Raw genomic sequence first — 18347 nt, 5'->3', positions numbered from 1 at the left:
GATGTCCCCACACAGTGTAATGCCCCCATTATACCCCTTATGCAGGATGTATGATGCCCCCCACACAGTGTAATGCCCCCATTATGCCCCTTATGCAGGATGTATGATGCCCCCACACAGTGTAATGCTCCCATTATGCCCCTTATGCAGGATGTATGATGCCCCACACAGTGTAATGCCGCCATTATGTCCCTTATACAGGATGTATGATGCCCCCACACAGTGTAATGCCCCCATTATGCCCCTTATGCAGGATGTATGATGCCCCCCACACAGTGTAATGCCCCCATTATGCCCCTTATACAGTATGTATGATGCCCCCCACAGTGTAATGCCCCCATTATTATACCCCTTATACAGTATGTATGATGCCCCCACACAGTGTAATGCCCCCATTATGCCCCTTATGCAGGATGTATGATGCCCCCCACACAGTGTAATGCCCCCATTATGCTCCTTATGCAGGATGTATGATGCCTCCACACAGTGTAATGCCCCCATTATGTCCCTTATGCAGGATGTATGATGCCCCACACAGTGTAATGCCCCCATTATGTCCCTTATACAGGATGTGTGATGCCCCCACACAGTGTAATGCCCCCATTATGCCCCTTATGCAGGATGTATGATGCCCCCCACACAGTGTAATGCCCCCATTATGCCCCTTATACAGTATGTATGATGCCCCCCACAGTGTAATGCCCCCATTATTATACCCCTTATGCAGTATGTATGATGCCCCCACACAGTGTAATGCCCCCATTATTATACCCCTTATGCAGTATGTATGATGCCCCCACACAGTGTAATGCCCCCATTATGCCCCTTATGCAGGATGTATGATGCCCCCACACAGTGTAATGCCCCCATTATACCCCTTATGCAGTATGTATGATCCCCCCCACACAGTGTAATGCCCCCATTATGTCCCTTATGCAGGATGTATGATGCCCCACACAGTGTAATGCCCCCATTATGTCCCTTATACAGGATGTATGATGCCCCCACACAGTGTAATGCCCCCATTATGCCCCTTATGCAGGATGTATGATGCCCCCCACACAGTGTAATGCCCCCATTATACCCCTTATACAGTATGTATGATGCCCCCCACAGTGTAATGCCCCCATTATTATACCCCTTATGCAGTATGTATGATGCCCCCACACAGTGTAATGCCCCCATTATTATACCCCTTATGCAGTATGTATGATTCCCCCACACAGTGTAATGCCCCCATTATGCCCCTTATGCAGGATGTATGATGCCCCCACACAGTGTAATGCCCCCATTATACCCCTTATGCAGTATGTATGATCCCCCCCACACAGTGTAATGCCCCCATTATGCCCCTTATGCAGTATGTATGATCTCCCCACACAGTGTAATGCCCCCATTATGTCCCTTATGCAGGATGTATGATGCCCCCCACACAGTGTAATGCCCCTTATGCAGTATGTATGATCCCCCACACAGTGTAATGCCTCCATTATGCCCCTTATGCAGGATGTATGATGCCCCTACACAGTGTAATGCCCCCATTATTCCCCTTATGCAGGATGTATGATGCCCCACACAGTGTATTGCCCCCATTATGCCTCTTATGCAGGATGTATGATACCCCCACACAGTGTAATGCCCCCATTATGCTCCTTATGCAGGATGTATGATGCCCCCACACAGTGTAATGCCCCCATTATGCCCCTTATGCAGGATGTATGATGCCCCCCACACAGTGTAATGCCCCATTATACCCCTTATGCAGGATGTATGATGCCCCCACACAGTGTAATGCCCCCATTATACCCCTTATGCAGGATGTATGATGCCCCCACACAGTGTAATGCCCCCATTATACCCCTTATGCAGGATGTATGCTGCCCCCACACAGTGTAATTCCCCATTATGCCCCTTATGCAGTATGTCTGATGCCCCCACACAGTGTAATGCCCCCATTATGCCCCTTATGCAGGATGTATGATGCCCCCACACAGTGTAATGCCCCCATTATACCCCTTATGCACTATGTATGATGCCCCCACACAGTGTAATGCCCCCATTATACCCCTTATGCAGTATGCATGATGCTCCCACACAGTGTAATGCCCCCATTATGCCCCTTACGCAGGATGTGTGATGCCCCCATTATGCCCCTTATACAGTATGTATGATGCCCCCACACAGTGTAATGCCCCCATTATGCCCCTTATGCAGGATGTATGATGCCCCCACAGTGTAATGCCCCCAGTATGCCCCTTATGCTAGATGTATGATGCCCCCACACAGTGTAATGCCCCCATTATGCCCCTTATGCAGGATGTATGATGCCCCCCACAGTGTAATGCCCCCAGTATGCCCCTTATGCAGGATGTATGATGCCCCCACAGTGTAATGCCCCCATTATGCCCCTTATGCAGGATGTATGATGCCCCCACAGTGTAATGCCCCCAGTATGCCCCTTATGCAGGATGTATGATGCCCCCACACAGTGTAATGCCCCCATTATGCCCCTTATGCAGGATGTATGATGCCCCCCACACAGTGTAATGCCCCCATCATGCCCCTTATGCAGGATGTATGATGCCCCCACACAGTATGATGCCCCCATTATGCCCCTTATGCAGGATGTCTGATGCCCCAACACAGTGTAATGCCCCCATTATGCCCCTTATACAGTATGTATGATTCCCCCACACAGTGTAATGCCCCCATTATACCCCTTATGCAGTATGTATGATGCCCCCCACAGTGTAATGCCCCCATTATGCCCCTTATGCAGTATGTATGATGCCCCACACAGTGTAATGCCCCCATTATGCCGCTTATGCAGGATGTATGATGCCCCCACACAGTGTAATGCCCCCATTATGCCCCTTATGCAGGATGTATGATGACCCCCACACAGTGTAATGCCCCCCATTATTCCCCTTATGCAGGATGTATGATGCCCCACACAGTGTAATGCCCCCATTATGCCCCTTATGCAGGATCTATGATGCCCCCACACAGTGTAATGCCCCCATTATACCCCTTATGCAGTATGCATGATGCCCCCCACAGTGTAATGCCCCCATTATGCCCCTTATGCAGTATGTATGATGCCCCACACAGTGTAATGCCCCCATTATGCCCCTTATGCAGGATGTATGATGCCCCCACATAGTGTAATGCCCCCATTATACCCCTTATACAGTATGTATGATGCCCCCACACAGTGTAATGCCCCCATTATGCCCCTTATGCAGGATCTATGATGCCCCCACACAGTGTAATGCCCCCATTATACCCCTTATACAGTATGTATGATGCCCCCACACAGTGCAATGCCCCCATTATACCCCTTATACAGTATGTATGATGCCCCCACACAGTGTAATGCCCCCATTATACCCCTTATACAGTATGTATGATGCCCCCCACACAGTGCAATGCCCCCATTATATCCCTTATGCAGTATGTATGATGCCCCCACACAGTGTAATGCCCCCATTATGCCCCTTATGCAGGATCTATGATGCCCCCACACAGTGTAATGCCCCCATTATACCCCTTATACAGTATGTATGATGCCCCCACACAGTGCAATGCCCCCATTATACCCCTTATACAGTATGTATGATGCCCCCACACAATGTAATGCCCCCATTATACCCCTTATACAGTATGTATGATGCCCCCACACAGTGTAATGCCCCCATTATGCCCCTTATGCAGGATCTATGATGCCCCCCACAGTGTAATGCCCCCATTATGCCCCTTATGCAGGATGTATGATGCCCCCATTATGCCCCTTATGCAGGATGTATGATGCCCCCATTATGCCCCTTATACAGCATGTATGATGCCCCCACACAGTGTAATGCCCCCATTATGCCCCTTATGCAGTATGTATGATTCCCCCATTATGCCCCTTATGCAGGATGTATGATGCCCCAATTATGCCCCTTATGAAGGATGTATGATGCCCCCACACAGTGTAATGCCCCCATTATGCCCCTTATGAATGATGTATGATTCCCCCACACAGTGTAATGCCCCCATTATGCCCCTTATACAGGATGTATGATGCCCCCACACAGTGTAATGCCCCCATTATGCCCCTTATACAGCATGTATGATGCCCCCACACAGTGTAATGCCCCCATTATTACCCTTATGCAGTATGTATGATGTCCCCACACAGTGTAATGCCCCCATTATGCCCCTTATGCAGTATGTATGATGTCGCCAAACATTGTAATGCCCCCATTATGCCCCTTATGCAGCATGTATGATGCCCCACACAGTGTAATGCCCCCATTATACCCCTTATGCCGAATGTATGATGCCCACACACAGTGTAATGCCACCATTATGCCCCTTATGCAGTATGTATGATGCCCCCACAGTGTAATGCCCCCATTATGCCCCTCATGCAGGATGTGTAATGCCTCCACACAGTGTAATGCCTCCATTATGCCCCTTATGCAGTATGTATGATGCCCCACACAGTGTAATGCCACCATTATGCCCCTTATGCAGTATGTATGATGCCCCCACACAGTGTAATGCCACCATTATGCCCCTTATGCAGTATGTATGATGCCCCCACACAGTGTAATGCCTACATTATGCCCCTTATGCAGTATGTATGATGCCCCCACACTGTGTAATGCCCCCATTATGCAGGATGTATGATGCCCCCACACAGTGTAATGCCCCCATATGCCCCTTATGTAGTATGTATGATTTCCCCACACAGTGTAATGCCCCCATTATGCCCCTTATGCAGTATGTAGGATGCCCCCACACATTGTAATGGCCCCATTATGCCCCTTATGCAGGATGTATGATACCATAACACAGTGTAATGCCCCCATTATGCCCCTTATGCAGGATGTATGATGCCCCCACACAGTGTAATGGCCCCATTATGCCCCTTATGCAGTATATAGGACAGGGCTCGACAAACCCAGGCGCCTGGTCGCCAGTGGCGCCTAGAAAATGTTGTCTGGCGCCTAGAAAATGTTGCCTGGTGCTTGAGGAGTTGAGAAGAAAAAAAAATACTCTCAATCCAATCCCACCTCCTGCACGGAGTCATCCAATCGGAGGAAGCAGGGACAGTATCGCTCAGGCCGCCTTCTCCACTTTGCTCCGCCCCCCTTATGCTCCGGGACTGGACAAGGAGAGTTGGGTTACGGGGGAAGCAGGGCCGGCGTCAGCACCCGGCGTACCCGGGCAAGTGCCGGGGCCCTGAAAAATCAGAGGGGCCCAGCCGCCCACTCACTGTCGGGGCCCGGGCCCACACAGCCACCCGCCCACTCACTGTCGGGGCCGGGCCCACACACCCACCCGCCCACTCACTGTCGGGGCCGGGCCCACACACCCACCCGCCCACTCACTGTCGGGGCCGGGCCCACACACCCACCCGCCCACTCACTGTCGGGGCCCTGGCCGCTTCCTCGGCACCTGTTCAGGGACGCAGGCGCTGCTTGATTGCCGGCACTTCCCCCAGACATGGCCGCGCGCTGTCCGGCTGTGACTGCTAGTAATGACACGGCAGGGTCGACGGCACTGCACCTTTAATTGTGCTTGTGTGTCGCTCCTGCCGCGTCATTACTAGCAGACACAGCCGCACAGCGCGCGCCCATGTCTGGGGGAGTGCCGGCAATCAAACACCGTCGGAGCGGAGGTCCTGCACAGATGGGCGGGAGGGGCCCGGACCCGACCGCAAGTGGGACCCTCTGATGTTCCAGGGCCATGAAGTCTGTGACACGCCGGGGGCCCTGCACTGCCCCATACCCGAGGAGCTGCTGGACAGGACACTGGACCGGGGACAGGTGAGTGAGGCTTCCCCAATCCCCATATTAAAAATATTAGTAATGGGTCTGTGTGAGTGCATGTATGTGAATGTCAGTGTATATGACTGTGTATATATATTTGTCTGTTTTATCTATGTGTATGTCTGTATGTGTACATATGTCTGCGTACCGTGTGTGCGCGCACGCATATGTCTGCGTACCGTGTGTGCGCGCACGCATATGTCTGCGTACCGTGTGTGCGCGCACGCATATGTCTGCGTACCGTGTGTGCGCGCACGCATATGTCTGCGTACCGTGTGTGCGCGCACGCATATGTCTGCGTACCGTGTGTGCGCGCACGCATATGTCTGCGTACCGTGTGTGCGCGCACGCATATGTCTGCGTACCGTGTGTGCGCGCACGCATATGTCTGCGTACCGTGTGTGCGCGCACGCATATGTCTGCGTACCGTGTGTGTGTGCATATGTCTGCGTACCGTGTGCGCGCGCGCATATGTCTGCGTACCGTGTGTGTGTGCGCACGCATATGTCTGCGTACCGTGTGTGTGTGCGCACGCATATGTCTGCGTACCGTGTGTGTGTGCGCACGCATATGTCTGCGTACCGTGTGTGTGTGCGCACGCATATGTCTGCGTACCGTGTGTGTGCGTGTGCATATGTCTGCGTACCGTGTGTGCGTGTGCATATGTCTGCGTACCGTGTGTGCGCGCGCATATGTCTGCGTATGTGAAGGATGAGGGGGCAGGCTGGGCCATGTGTAATAAATAATTAAATATATATATATATATATATATATTTATTTCTCCGCCGTATCTGTGCATCATGAATCGTGTATGTGTTAAAAGGGTCCACTGAGACTCTTTCGCCCGGGGCCCAGAAAAACCTGGAGCCGGCCCTGGGGGGAAGGATCGCTGTGTGTCCGGGGGCCCATTCTCATCTCCCGCTACCTGTGTAAGTACATACAAAGGCCGTGCTCCCCGGGGAGACGCCGTGTGTGAGGGGGTCTATATGTACAGTTTGTCAACAAAAAAAATTCTGGCTCCTAAATTTTTTGGCTGGCTCCTAGATTCTGAACAACTTTGTCGACCCCTGATGTAGGATGCCCCCACACAGTGTAATGCCCCCATTATACCCCTTATGCACTATGTATGATGCCCCCACACAGTGTAATGCCCCCATTATGGCTCTTATGCAGGATGTATCATGCCCTCACACAGTATAATGCCCCCATTATACCCCTTATGCAGTATGCATGATGCCCCCACACAGTGTAATGCCCCCATTATGCCCCTTATGCAGTATGTATGATGCCGCCACACAGTGTAATGCCCCCATTATGCTCCTTATGCAGTATGTATGATGCCGCCACACAGTGTAATGCCCCCATTATGCTCCTTATGCAGGATGTATGATGTCCCCAAACAGTGTAATGCCCCCATTATGCCCCTTATGCAGTATGTATGATGTCCCCAAACAGTGTAATGCCCCTTATGCAACATGTATGATGCCCCCACACAGTGTAATGCCCCCATTATACCCCTTATGCAGTATGTGTAATGCCTCCACACAGTGTAATGCCACCATTATGCCCCTTATACAGTATGTATGATGCCCCCATTATGCCCCTTATGCAGGATGTATGATGCCCCCATTATGCCCCTTATGCAGGATGTATGATGCCCCCATTATGCCCCTTATACAGCATGTATGATGCCCCCACACAGTGTAATGCCCCCATTATGCCCCTTATGCAGTATGTATGATTCCCCCATTATGCCCCTTATGCAGGATGTATGATGCCCCAATTATGCCCCTTATGAAGGATGTATGATGCCCCCACACAGTGTAATGCCCCCATTATGCCCCTTATGAATGATGTATGATTCCCCCACACAGTGTAATGCCCCCATTATGCCCCTTATACAGGATGTATGATGCCCCCACACAGTGTAATGCCCCCATTATGCCCCTTATACAGCATGTATGATGCCCCCACACAGTGTAATGCCCCCATTATGTCCCTTATGAAGGATGTATGATGCCCCCACACAGTGTAATGCCCCCATTATGTCCCTTATGAAGGATGTATGATGCCCCCACACAGTGTAATGCCCCCATTATTCCCCTTATGCAGTATGTATGATGTCCCCACACAGTGTAATGCCCCCATTATGCCCCTTATGCAGTATGTATGATGTCGCCAAACATTGTAATGCCCCCATTATGCCCCTTATGCAGCATGTATGATGCCCCACACAGTGCAATGCCCCCATTGTGCCCCTTATGCAGTATGTATGATGTCGCCAAACATTGTAATGCCCCCATTATGCCCCTTATACAGTATGTATGATGCCCCCACACAGTGCAATGCCCCCATTATACCCCTTATACAGTATGTATGATGCCCCCACACAGTGTAATGCCCCCATTATACCCCTTATACAGTATGTATGATGCCCCCACACAGTGTAATGCCCCCATTATGCCCCTTATGCAGGATCTATGATGCCCCCCACAGTGTAATGCCCCCATTATGCCCCTTATGCAGGATGTATGATGCCCCCATTATGCCCCTTATGCAGGATGTATGATGCCCCCATTATGCCCCTTATACAGCATGTATGATGCCCCCACACAGTGTAATGCCCCCATTATGCCCCTTATGCAGTATGTATGATTCCCCCATTATGCCCCTTATGCAGGATGTATGATGCCCCAATTATGCCCCTTATGAAGGATGTATGATGCCCCCACACAGTGTAATGCCCCCATTATGCCCCTTATGAATGATGTGTAATGCCCCCATTATGCCCCTTATACAGGATGTATGATGCCCCCACACAGTGTAATGCCCCCATTATGCCCCTTATACAGCATGTATGATGCCCCCACACAGTGTAATGCCCCCATTATGCCCCTTATACAGCATGTATGATGCCCCCACACAGTGTAATGCCCCCATTATGTCCCTTATGAAGGATGTATGATGCCCCCACACAGTGTAATGCCCCCATTATTCCCCTTATGCAGTATGTATGATGTCCCCACACAGTGTAATGCCCCCATTATGCCCCTTATGCAGTATGTATGATGTCGCCAAACATTGTAATGCCCCCATTATGCCCCTTATGCAGCATGTATGATGCCCCACACAGTGTAATGCCCCCATTATACCCCTTATGCCGAATGTATGATGCCCACACACAGTGTAATGCCACCATTATGCCCCTTATGCAGTATGTATGATGCCCCCACAGTGTAATGCCCCCATTATGCCCCTCATGCAGGATGTGTAATGCCTCCACACAGTGTAATGCCCCCATTATGCCCCTTATGCAGTATGTATGATGCCCCACACAGTGTAATGCCACCATTATGCCCCTTATGCAGTATGTATGATGCCCCCACACAGTGTAATACCACCATTATGCCCCTTATGCAGTATGTATGATTCCCCCATTATGCCCCTTATGCAGGATGTATGATGCCCCAATTATGCCCCTTATGAAGGATGTATGATGCCCCCACACAGTGTAATGCCCCCATTATGCCCCTTATGAATGATGTATGATTCCCCCACACAGTGTAATGCCCCTTATACAGGATGTATGATGCCCCCACACAGTGTAATGCCCCCATTATGCCCCTTATACAGCATGTATGATGCCCCCACACAGTGTAATGCCCCCATTATGTCCCTTATGAAGGATGTATGATGCCCCCACACAGTGTAATGCCCCCATTATTCCCCTTATGCAGTATGTATGATGTCCCCACACAGTGTAATGCCCCCATTATGCCCCTTATGCAGTATGTATGATGTCGCCAAACATTGTAATGCCCCCATTATGCCCCTTATGCAGCATGTATGATGCCCCACACAGTGCAATGCCCCCATTATGCCCCTTATGCAGTATGTATGATGTCGCCAAACATTGTAATGCCCCCATTATGCCCCTTATACAGTATGTATGATGCCCCCACACAGTGCAATGCCCCCATTATACCCCTTATACAGTATGTATGATGCCCCCACACAGTGTAATGCCCCCATTATACCCCTTATACAGTATGTATGATGCCCCCACACAGTGTAATGCCCCCATTATGCCCCTTATGCAGGATCTATGATGCCCCCCACAGTGTAATGCCCCCATTATGCCCCTTATGCAGGATGTATGATGCCCCCATTATGCCCCTTATGCAGGATGTATGATGCCCCCATTATGCCCCTTATGCAGGATGTATGATGCCCCCATTATGCCCCTTATACAGCATGTATGATGCCCCCACACAGTGTAATGCCCCCATTATGCCCCTTATGCAGTATGTATGATTCCCCCATTATGCCCCTTATGCAGGATGTATGATGCCCCAATTATGCCCCTTATGAAGGATGTATGATGCCCCCACACAGTGTAATGCCCCCATTATGCCCCTTATGAATGATGTATGATTCCCCCACACAGTGTAATGCCCCCATTATGCCCCTTATACAGGATGTATGATGCCCCCACACAGTGTAATGCCCCCATTATGCCCCTTATACAGCATGTATGATGCCCCCACACAGTGTAATGCCCCCATTATGTCCCTTATGAAGGATGTATGATGCCCCCACACAGTGTAATGCCCCCATTATTCCCCTTATGCAGTATGTATGATGTCCCCACACAGTGTAATGCCCCCATTATGCCCCTTATGCAGTATGTATGATGTCGCCAAACATTGTAATGCCCCCATTATGCCCCTTATGCAGCATGTATGATGCCCCACACAGTGTAATGCCCCCATTATACCCCTTATGCCGAATGTATGATGCCCACACACAGTGTAATGCCACCATTATGCCCCTTATGCAGTATGTATGATGCCCCCACAGTGTAATGCCCCCATTATGCCCCTCATGCAGGATGTGTAATGCCTCCACACAGTGTAATGCCCCCATTATGCCCCTTATGCAGTATGTATGATGCCCCACACAGTGTAATGCCACCATTATGCCCCTTATGCAGTATGTATGATGCCCCCACACAGTGTAATGCCACCATTATGCCCCTTATGCAGTATGTATGATGCCCCCACACAGTGTAATGCCTACATTATGCCCCTTATGCAGTATGTATGATGCCCCCACACTGTGTAATGCCCCCATTATGCCCCTTATGCAGGATGTATGATGCCCCCACACAGTGTAATGCCCCCATATGCCCCTTATGTAGTATGTATGATTTCCCCACACAGTGTAATGCCCCCATTATGCCCCTTATGCAGTATGTAGGATGCCCCCACACATTGTAATGCCCCCATTATGCCCCTTATGCAGGATGTATGATGCCCCCACACAGTGTAATGGCCCCATTATGCCCCTTATGCAGTATATAGGACAGGGCTCGACAAACCCAGGCGCCTGGTCGCCAGTGGCGCCTAGAAAATGTTGTCTGGCGCCTAGAAAATGTTGCCTGGTGCTTGAGGAGTTGAGAAGAAAAAAAAATACTCTCAATCCAATCCCACCTCCTGCACGGAGTCATCCAATCGGAGGAAGCAGGGACAGTATCGCTCAGGCCGCCTTCTCCACTTTGCTCCGCCCCCCTTATGCTCCGGGACTGGACAAGGAGAGTTGGGTTACGGGGGAAGCAGGGCCGGCGTCAGCACCCGGCGTACCCGGGCAAGTGCCGGGGCCCTGAAAAATCAGAGGGGCCCAGCCGCCCACTCACTGTCGGGGCCCGGGCCCACACACCCACCCGCCCACTCACTGTCGGGGCCGGGCCCACACACCCACCCGCCCACTCACTGTCGGGGCCGGGCCCACACACCCACCCGCCCACTCACTGTCGGGGCCCTGGCCGCTTCCTCGGCACCTGTTCAGGGACGCAGGCGCTGCTTGATTGCCGGCACTTCCCCCAGACATGGCCGCGCGCTGTCCGGCTGTGTCTGCTAGTAATGACACGGCAGGGTCGACGGCACTGCACCTTTAATTGTGCTTGTGTGTCGCTCCTGCCGCGTCATTACTAGCAGACACAGCCGCACAGCGCGCGGCCATGTCTGGGGGAGTGCCGGCAATCAAACACCGTCGGAGCGGAGGTCCTGCACAGATGGGCGGGAGGGGCCCGGACCCGACCGCAAGTGGGACCCTCTGATGTTCCAGGGCCATGAAGTCTGTGACACGCCGGGGGCCCTGCACTGCCCCATACCCGAGGAGCTGCTGGACAGGACACTGGACCGGGGACAGGTGAGTGAGGCTTCCCCAATCCCCATATTAAAAATATTAGTAATGGGTCTGTGTGAGTGCATGTATGTGAATGTCAGTGTATATGACTGTGTATATATATGTGTCTGTTTTATCTATGTGTATGTCTGTATGTGTACATATGTCTGCGTACCGTGTGTGCGCGCACGCATATGTCTGCGTACCGTGTGTGCGCGCACGCATATGTCTGCGTACCGTGTGTGCGCGCACGCATATGTCTGCGTACCGTGTGTGCGCGCACGCATATGTCTGCGTACCGTGTGTGCGCGCACGCATATGTCTGCGTACCGTGTGTGCGCGCACGCATATGTCTGCGTACCGTGTGTGCGCGCACGCATATGTCTGCGTACCGTGTGTGCGCGCACGCATATGTCTGCGTACCGTGTGTGCGCGCACGCATATGTCTGCGTACCGTGTGTGCGCGCACGCATATGTCTGCGTACCGTGTGTGCGCGCACGCATATGTCTGCGTACCGTGTGTGCGCGCACGCATATGTCTGCGTACCGTGTGTGCGCGCACGCATATGTCTGCGTACCGTGTGTGCGCGCGCATATGTCTGCGTACCGTGTGTGCGCGTGCATATGTCTGCGTACCGTGTGTGCGCGCGCATATGTCTGCGTACCGTGTGTGTGCGCACGCATATGTCTGCGTACCGTGTGTGTGTGCGCACGCATATGTCTGCGTACCGTGTGTGTGTGCGCACGCATATGTCTGCGTACCGTGTGTGTGCGCACGCATATGTCTGCGTACCGTGTGTGTGTGCGCACGCATATGTCTGCGTACCGTGTGTGTGCGCACGCATATGTCTGCGTACCGTGTGTGTGCGCACGCATATGTCTGCGTACCGTGTGTGTGCGCACGCATATGTCTGCGTACCGTGTGTGTGCGCACGCATATGTCTGCGTACCGTGTGTGTGCGCACGCATATGTCTGCGTACCGTGTGTGCGCGCGCATATGTCTGCGTATGTGAAGGATGAGGGGGCAGGCTGGGCCATGTGTAATAAATAATTAAATATATATATATATATATATTTATTTCTCCGCCGTATCTCTGCATCATGAATCGTGTATGTGTTAAAAGGGTCCACTGAGACTCTTTCGCCCGGGGCCCAGAAAAACCTGGAGCCGGCCCTGGGGGGAAGGATCGCTGTGTGTCCGGGGGCCCATTCTCATCTCCCGCTACCTGTGTAAGTACATACAAAGGCCGTGCTCCCCGGGGAGACGCCGTGTGTGAGGGGGTCTATATGTACAGTTTGTCAACAAAAAAAATTCTGGCTCCTAAATTTTTTGGCTGGCTCCTAGATTCTGAACAACTTTGTCGACCCCTGATGTAGGATGCCCCCACACAGTGTAATGCCCCCATTATACCCCTTATGCACTATGTATGATGCCCCCACACAGTGTAATGCCCCCATTATGGCTCTTATGCAGGATGTATCATGCCCTCACACAGTATAATGCCCCCATTATACCCCTTATGCAGTATGCATGATGCCCCCACACAGTGTAATGCCCCCATTATGCCCCTTATGCAGTATGTATGCTGCGCCCACACAGTGTAATGCCCCCATTATGCTCCTTATGCAGTATGTATGATGCCGCCACACAGTGTAATGCCCCCATTATGCTCCTTATGCAGTATGTATGATGCCCCCAAACAGTGTAATGCCCCTTATGCAGCATGTATGATGCCCCCACACAGTGTAATGCCCCCATTATACCCCTTATGCAGTATGTGTAATGCCTCCACACAGTGTAATGCCACCATTATGCCCCTTATGCAGTATGTATGATGCCCCCACACAGTGTTATGGCCCCATTATGCCCCTTATGCAGTATGTATGATGTCCCCAAACAGTGTAATGCCCCTTATGCAGCATGTATGATGCCCCCACACAGTGTAATGCCCCCATTATACCCCTTATGCAGTATGTGTAATGCCTCCACACAGTGTAATGCCACCATTATGCCCCTTATGCAGTATGTATGATGCCCCCACACAGTGTTATGGCCCCATTATGCCCCTTATGCAGGATGTATGATGCCCCCACACAGTGTAATGCCCCCATTATGCCCCTTATGCACTATGTATGATGCCCCCACACAGTGTAATGCCCCCATTATGCCTCTTATGGACGATGTATGATGCCCTCACACAGTATAATGCCCCTTATGCAGTATGTATGATGCCCCCACACAGTGTAATGGCCCCATTATGCCCCTTATGCAGTATGTAGGATGCCCCCACACAGTGTAATGCCCCCATTATACCTCTTATGCACTATGTATGATGCCCCCACACAGTGTAATGCCCCCATTATACCCCTTATGCAGTATGTGTAATGCCCCCACGCAGTGTAATGCCCCCATTATGCCCCTTATGCAGGATGTATGATGCCCCCACACAGTGTAATGCCCCCATTATGCCCCTTATGCAGGATGTATCATGCCCTCACACAGTATAATGCCCCCATTATACCCCTTATGCAGTATGCATGATGCTCCCACACAGTGTAATGCCCCCATTATGCCCCTTACGCAGGATGTGTGATGCCCCCATTATGCCCCTTATACAGTATGTATGATGCCCCCACACAGTGTAATGCCCCCATTATGCCCCTTATGCAGGATGTATGATGCCCCCACAGTGTAATGCCCCCAGTATGCCCCTTATGCTAGATGTATGATGCCCCCACACAGTGTAATGCCCCCATTATGCCCCTTATGCAGGATGTATGATGCCCCCCACAGTGTAATGCCCCCAGTATGCCCCTTATGCAGGATGTATGATGCCCCCACAGTGTAATGCCCCCATTATGCCCCTTATGCAGGATGTATGATGCCCCCACAGTGTAATGCCCCCAGTATGCCCCTTATGCAGGATGTATGATGCCCCCACACAGTGTAATGCCCCCATTATGCCCCTTATGCAGGATGTATGATGCCCCCCACACAGTGTAATGCCCCCATCATGCCCCTTATGCAGGATGTATGATGCCCCCACACAGTATGATGCCCCCATTATGCCCCTTATGCAGGATGTCTGATGCCCCAACACAGTGTAATGCCCCCATTATGCCCCTTATACAGTATGTATGATGCCCCCCACAGTGTAATGCCCCCATTATGCCCCTTATGCAGTATGTATGATGCCCCACACAGTGTAATGCCCCCATTATGCCGCTTATGCAGGATGTATGATGCCCCCACACAGTGTAATGCCCCCATTATGCCCCTTATGCAGGATGTATGATGACCCCCACACAGTGTAATGCCCCCCATTATTCCCCTTATGCAGGATGTATGATGCCCCACACAGTGTAATGCCCCCATTATGCCCCTTATGCAGGATCTATGATGCCCCCACACAGTGTAATGCCCCCATTATACCCCTTATGCAGTATGCATGATGCCCCCCACAGTGTAATGCCCCCATTATGCCCCTTATGCAGTATGTATGATGCCCCACACAGTGTAATGCCCCCATTATGCCCCTTATGCAGGATGTATGATGCCCCCACATAGTGTAATGCCCCCATTATACCCCTTATACAGTATGTATGATGCCCCCACACAGTGTAATGCCCCCATTATGCCCCTTATGCAGGATCTATGATGCCCCCACACAGTGTAATGCCCCCATTATACCCCTTATACAGTATGTATGATGCCCCCACACAGTGCAATGCCCCCATTATACCCCTTATACAGTATGTATGATGCCCCCACACAGTGTAATGCCCCCATTATACCCCTTATACAGTATGTATGATGCCCCCCACACAGTGCAATGCCCCCATTATATCCCTTATGCAGTATGTATGATGCCCCCACACAGTGTAATGCCCCCCTTATGCAGGATCTATGATGCCCCCACACAGTGTAATGCCCCCATTATACCCCTTATACAGTATGTATGATGCCCCCACACAGTGCAATGCCCCCATTATACCCCTTATACAGTATGTATGATGCCCCCACACAGTGTAATGCCCCCATTATACCCCTTATACAGTATGTATGATGCCCCCACACAGTGTAATGCCCCCATTATGCCCCTTATGCAGGATCTATGATGCCCCCCACAGTGTAATGCCCCCATTATGCCCCTTATGCAGTATGTATGATGCCCCCATTATGCCCCTTATGCAGGATGTATGATGCCCCCATTATGCCCCTTATACAGCATGTATGATGCCCCCACACAGTGTAATGCCCCCATTATGCCCCTTATACAGTATGTATGATTCCCCCATTATGCCCCTTATGCAGGATGTATGATGCCCCAATTATGCCCCTTATGAAGGATGTATGATGCCCCCACACAGTGTAATGCCCCCATTATGCCCCTTATGAATGATGTATGATTCCCCCACACAGTGTAATGCCCCCATTATGCCCCTTATACAGGATGTATGATGCCCCCACACAGTGTAATGCCCCCATTATGCCCCTTATACAGCATGTATGATGCCCCCACACAGTGTAATGCCCCCATTATGTCCCTTATGAAGGATGTATGATGCCTCCACACAGTGTAATGCCCCCATTATTCCCCTTATGCAGTATGTATGATGTCCCCACACAGTGTAATGCCCCCATTATGCCCCTTATGCAGTATGTATGATGTCGCCAAACATTGTAATGCCCCCACTATGCCCCTTATGCAGCATGTATGATGCCCCACACAGTGTAATGCCCCCATTATACCCCTTATGCCGAATGTATGATGCCCACACACAGTGTAATGCCACCATTATGCCCCTTATGCAGTATGTATGATGCCCCCACAGTGTAATGCCCCCATTATGCCCCTCATGCAGGATGTGTAATGCCTCCACACAGTGTAATGCCCCCATTATGCCCCTTATGCAGTATGTATGATGCCCCACACAGTGTAATGCCACCATTATGCCCCTTATGCAGTATGTATGATGCCCCCACACAGTGTAATGCCACCATTATGCCCCTTATGCAGTATGTATGATGCCCCCACACAGTGTAATGCCTACATTATGCCCCTTATGCAGTATGTATGATGCCCCCACACTGTGTAATGCCCCCATTATGCCCCTTATGCAGGATGTATGATGCCCCCACACAGTGTAATGCCCCCATATGCCCCTTATGTAGTATGTATGATTTCCCCACACAGTGTAATGCCCCCATTATGCCCCTTATGCAGTATGTAGGATGCCCCCACACATTGTAATGGCCCCATTATGCCCCTTATGCAGGATGTATGATACCATAACACAGTGTAATGTCCCCATTATGCCCCTTATGCAGGATGTATGATGCCCCCACACAGTGTAATGCCCCCATATGCCCCTTATGTAGTATGTATGATTTCCCCACACAGTGTAATGCCCCCATTATGCCCCTTATGCAGTATGTAGGATGCCCCCACACATTGTAATGGCCCCATTATGCCCCTTATGCAGGATGTATGATACCATAACACAGTGTAATGCCCCCATTATGCCCCTTATGCAGGATGTATGATGCCCCCACACAGTGTAATGGCCCCATTATGCCCCTTATGCAGTATATAGGACAGGGCTCGACAAACCCAGGTGCCTGGTCGCCAGTGGCGCCTAGAAAATGTTGTCTGGCGCCTAGAAAATGTTGCCTGGTGCTTGAGGAGTTGAGAAGAAAAAAAAATACTCTCAATCCAATCCCACCTCCTGCACGGAGTCATCCAATCGGAGGAAGCAGGGACAGTATCGCTCAGGCCGCCTTCTCCACTTTGCTCCGCCCCCCTTATGCTCCGGGACTGGACAAGGAGAGTTGGGTTACGGGGGAAGCAGGGCCGGCGTCAGCACCCGGCGTACCCGGGCAAGTGCCGGGGCCCTGAAAAATCAGAGGGGCCCAGCCGCCCACTCACTGTCGGGGCCCGGGCCCACACAGCCACCCGCCCACTCACTGTCGGGGCCGGGCCCACACACCCACCCGCCCACTCACTGTCGGGGCCGGGCCCACACACCCACCCGCCCACTCACTGTCGGGGCCCTGGCCGCTTCCTCGGCACCTGTTCAGGGACGCAGGCGCTGCTTGATTGCCGGCACTTCCCCCAGACATGGCCGCGCGCTGTCCGGCTGTGTCTGCTAGTAATGACACGGCAGGGTCGACGGCACTGCACCTTTAATTGTGCTTGTGTGTCGCTCCTGCCGCGTCATTACTAGCAGACACAGCCGCACAGCGCGCGGCCATGTCTGGGGGAGTGCCGGCAATCAAACACCGTCGGAGCGGAGGTCCTGCACAGATGGGCGGGAGGGGCCCGGACCCGACCGCA

General features: G+C 51.7%; 1 protein-coding gene across 2 annotated transcripts in view; it reads left to right on the top strand.

Moving 5' to 3' along the window:
- Positions 1-18347, top strand: part of LOC141192463 (uncharacterized) — a 67379-nt gene that overhangs the window by 743 nt on the left and 48289 nt on the right. The gene's annotated exons all lie outside the window — the stretch shown is intronic.

The sequence above is a fragment of the Phyllobates terribilis genome, unplaced genomic scaffold, assembly GCF_046119375.1.
Source record: "Phyllobates terribilis strain yellow unplaced genomic scaffold, ASM4611937v1 Scaffold_61__1_contigs__length_8056638, whole genome shotgun sequence".
In the NCBI taxonomy this organism is placed as follows: Eukaryota; Metazoa; Chordata; class Amphibia; order Anura; family Dendrobatidae; genus Phyllobates; species Phyllobates terribilis.
The sequence above is the reverse complement of the archived record's forward strand: the minus strand, read 5'-3'. Positions and strand labels throughout refer to the sequence as shown.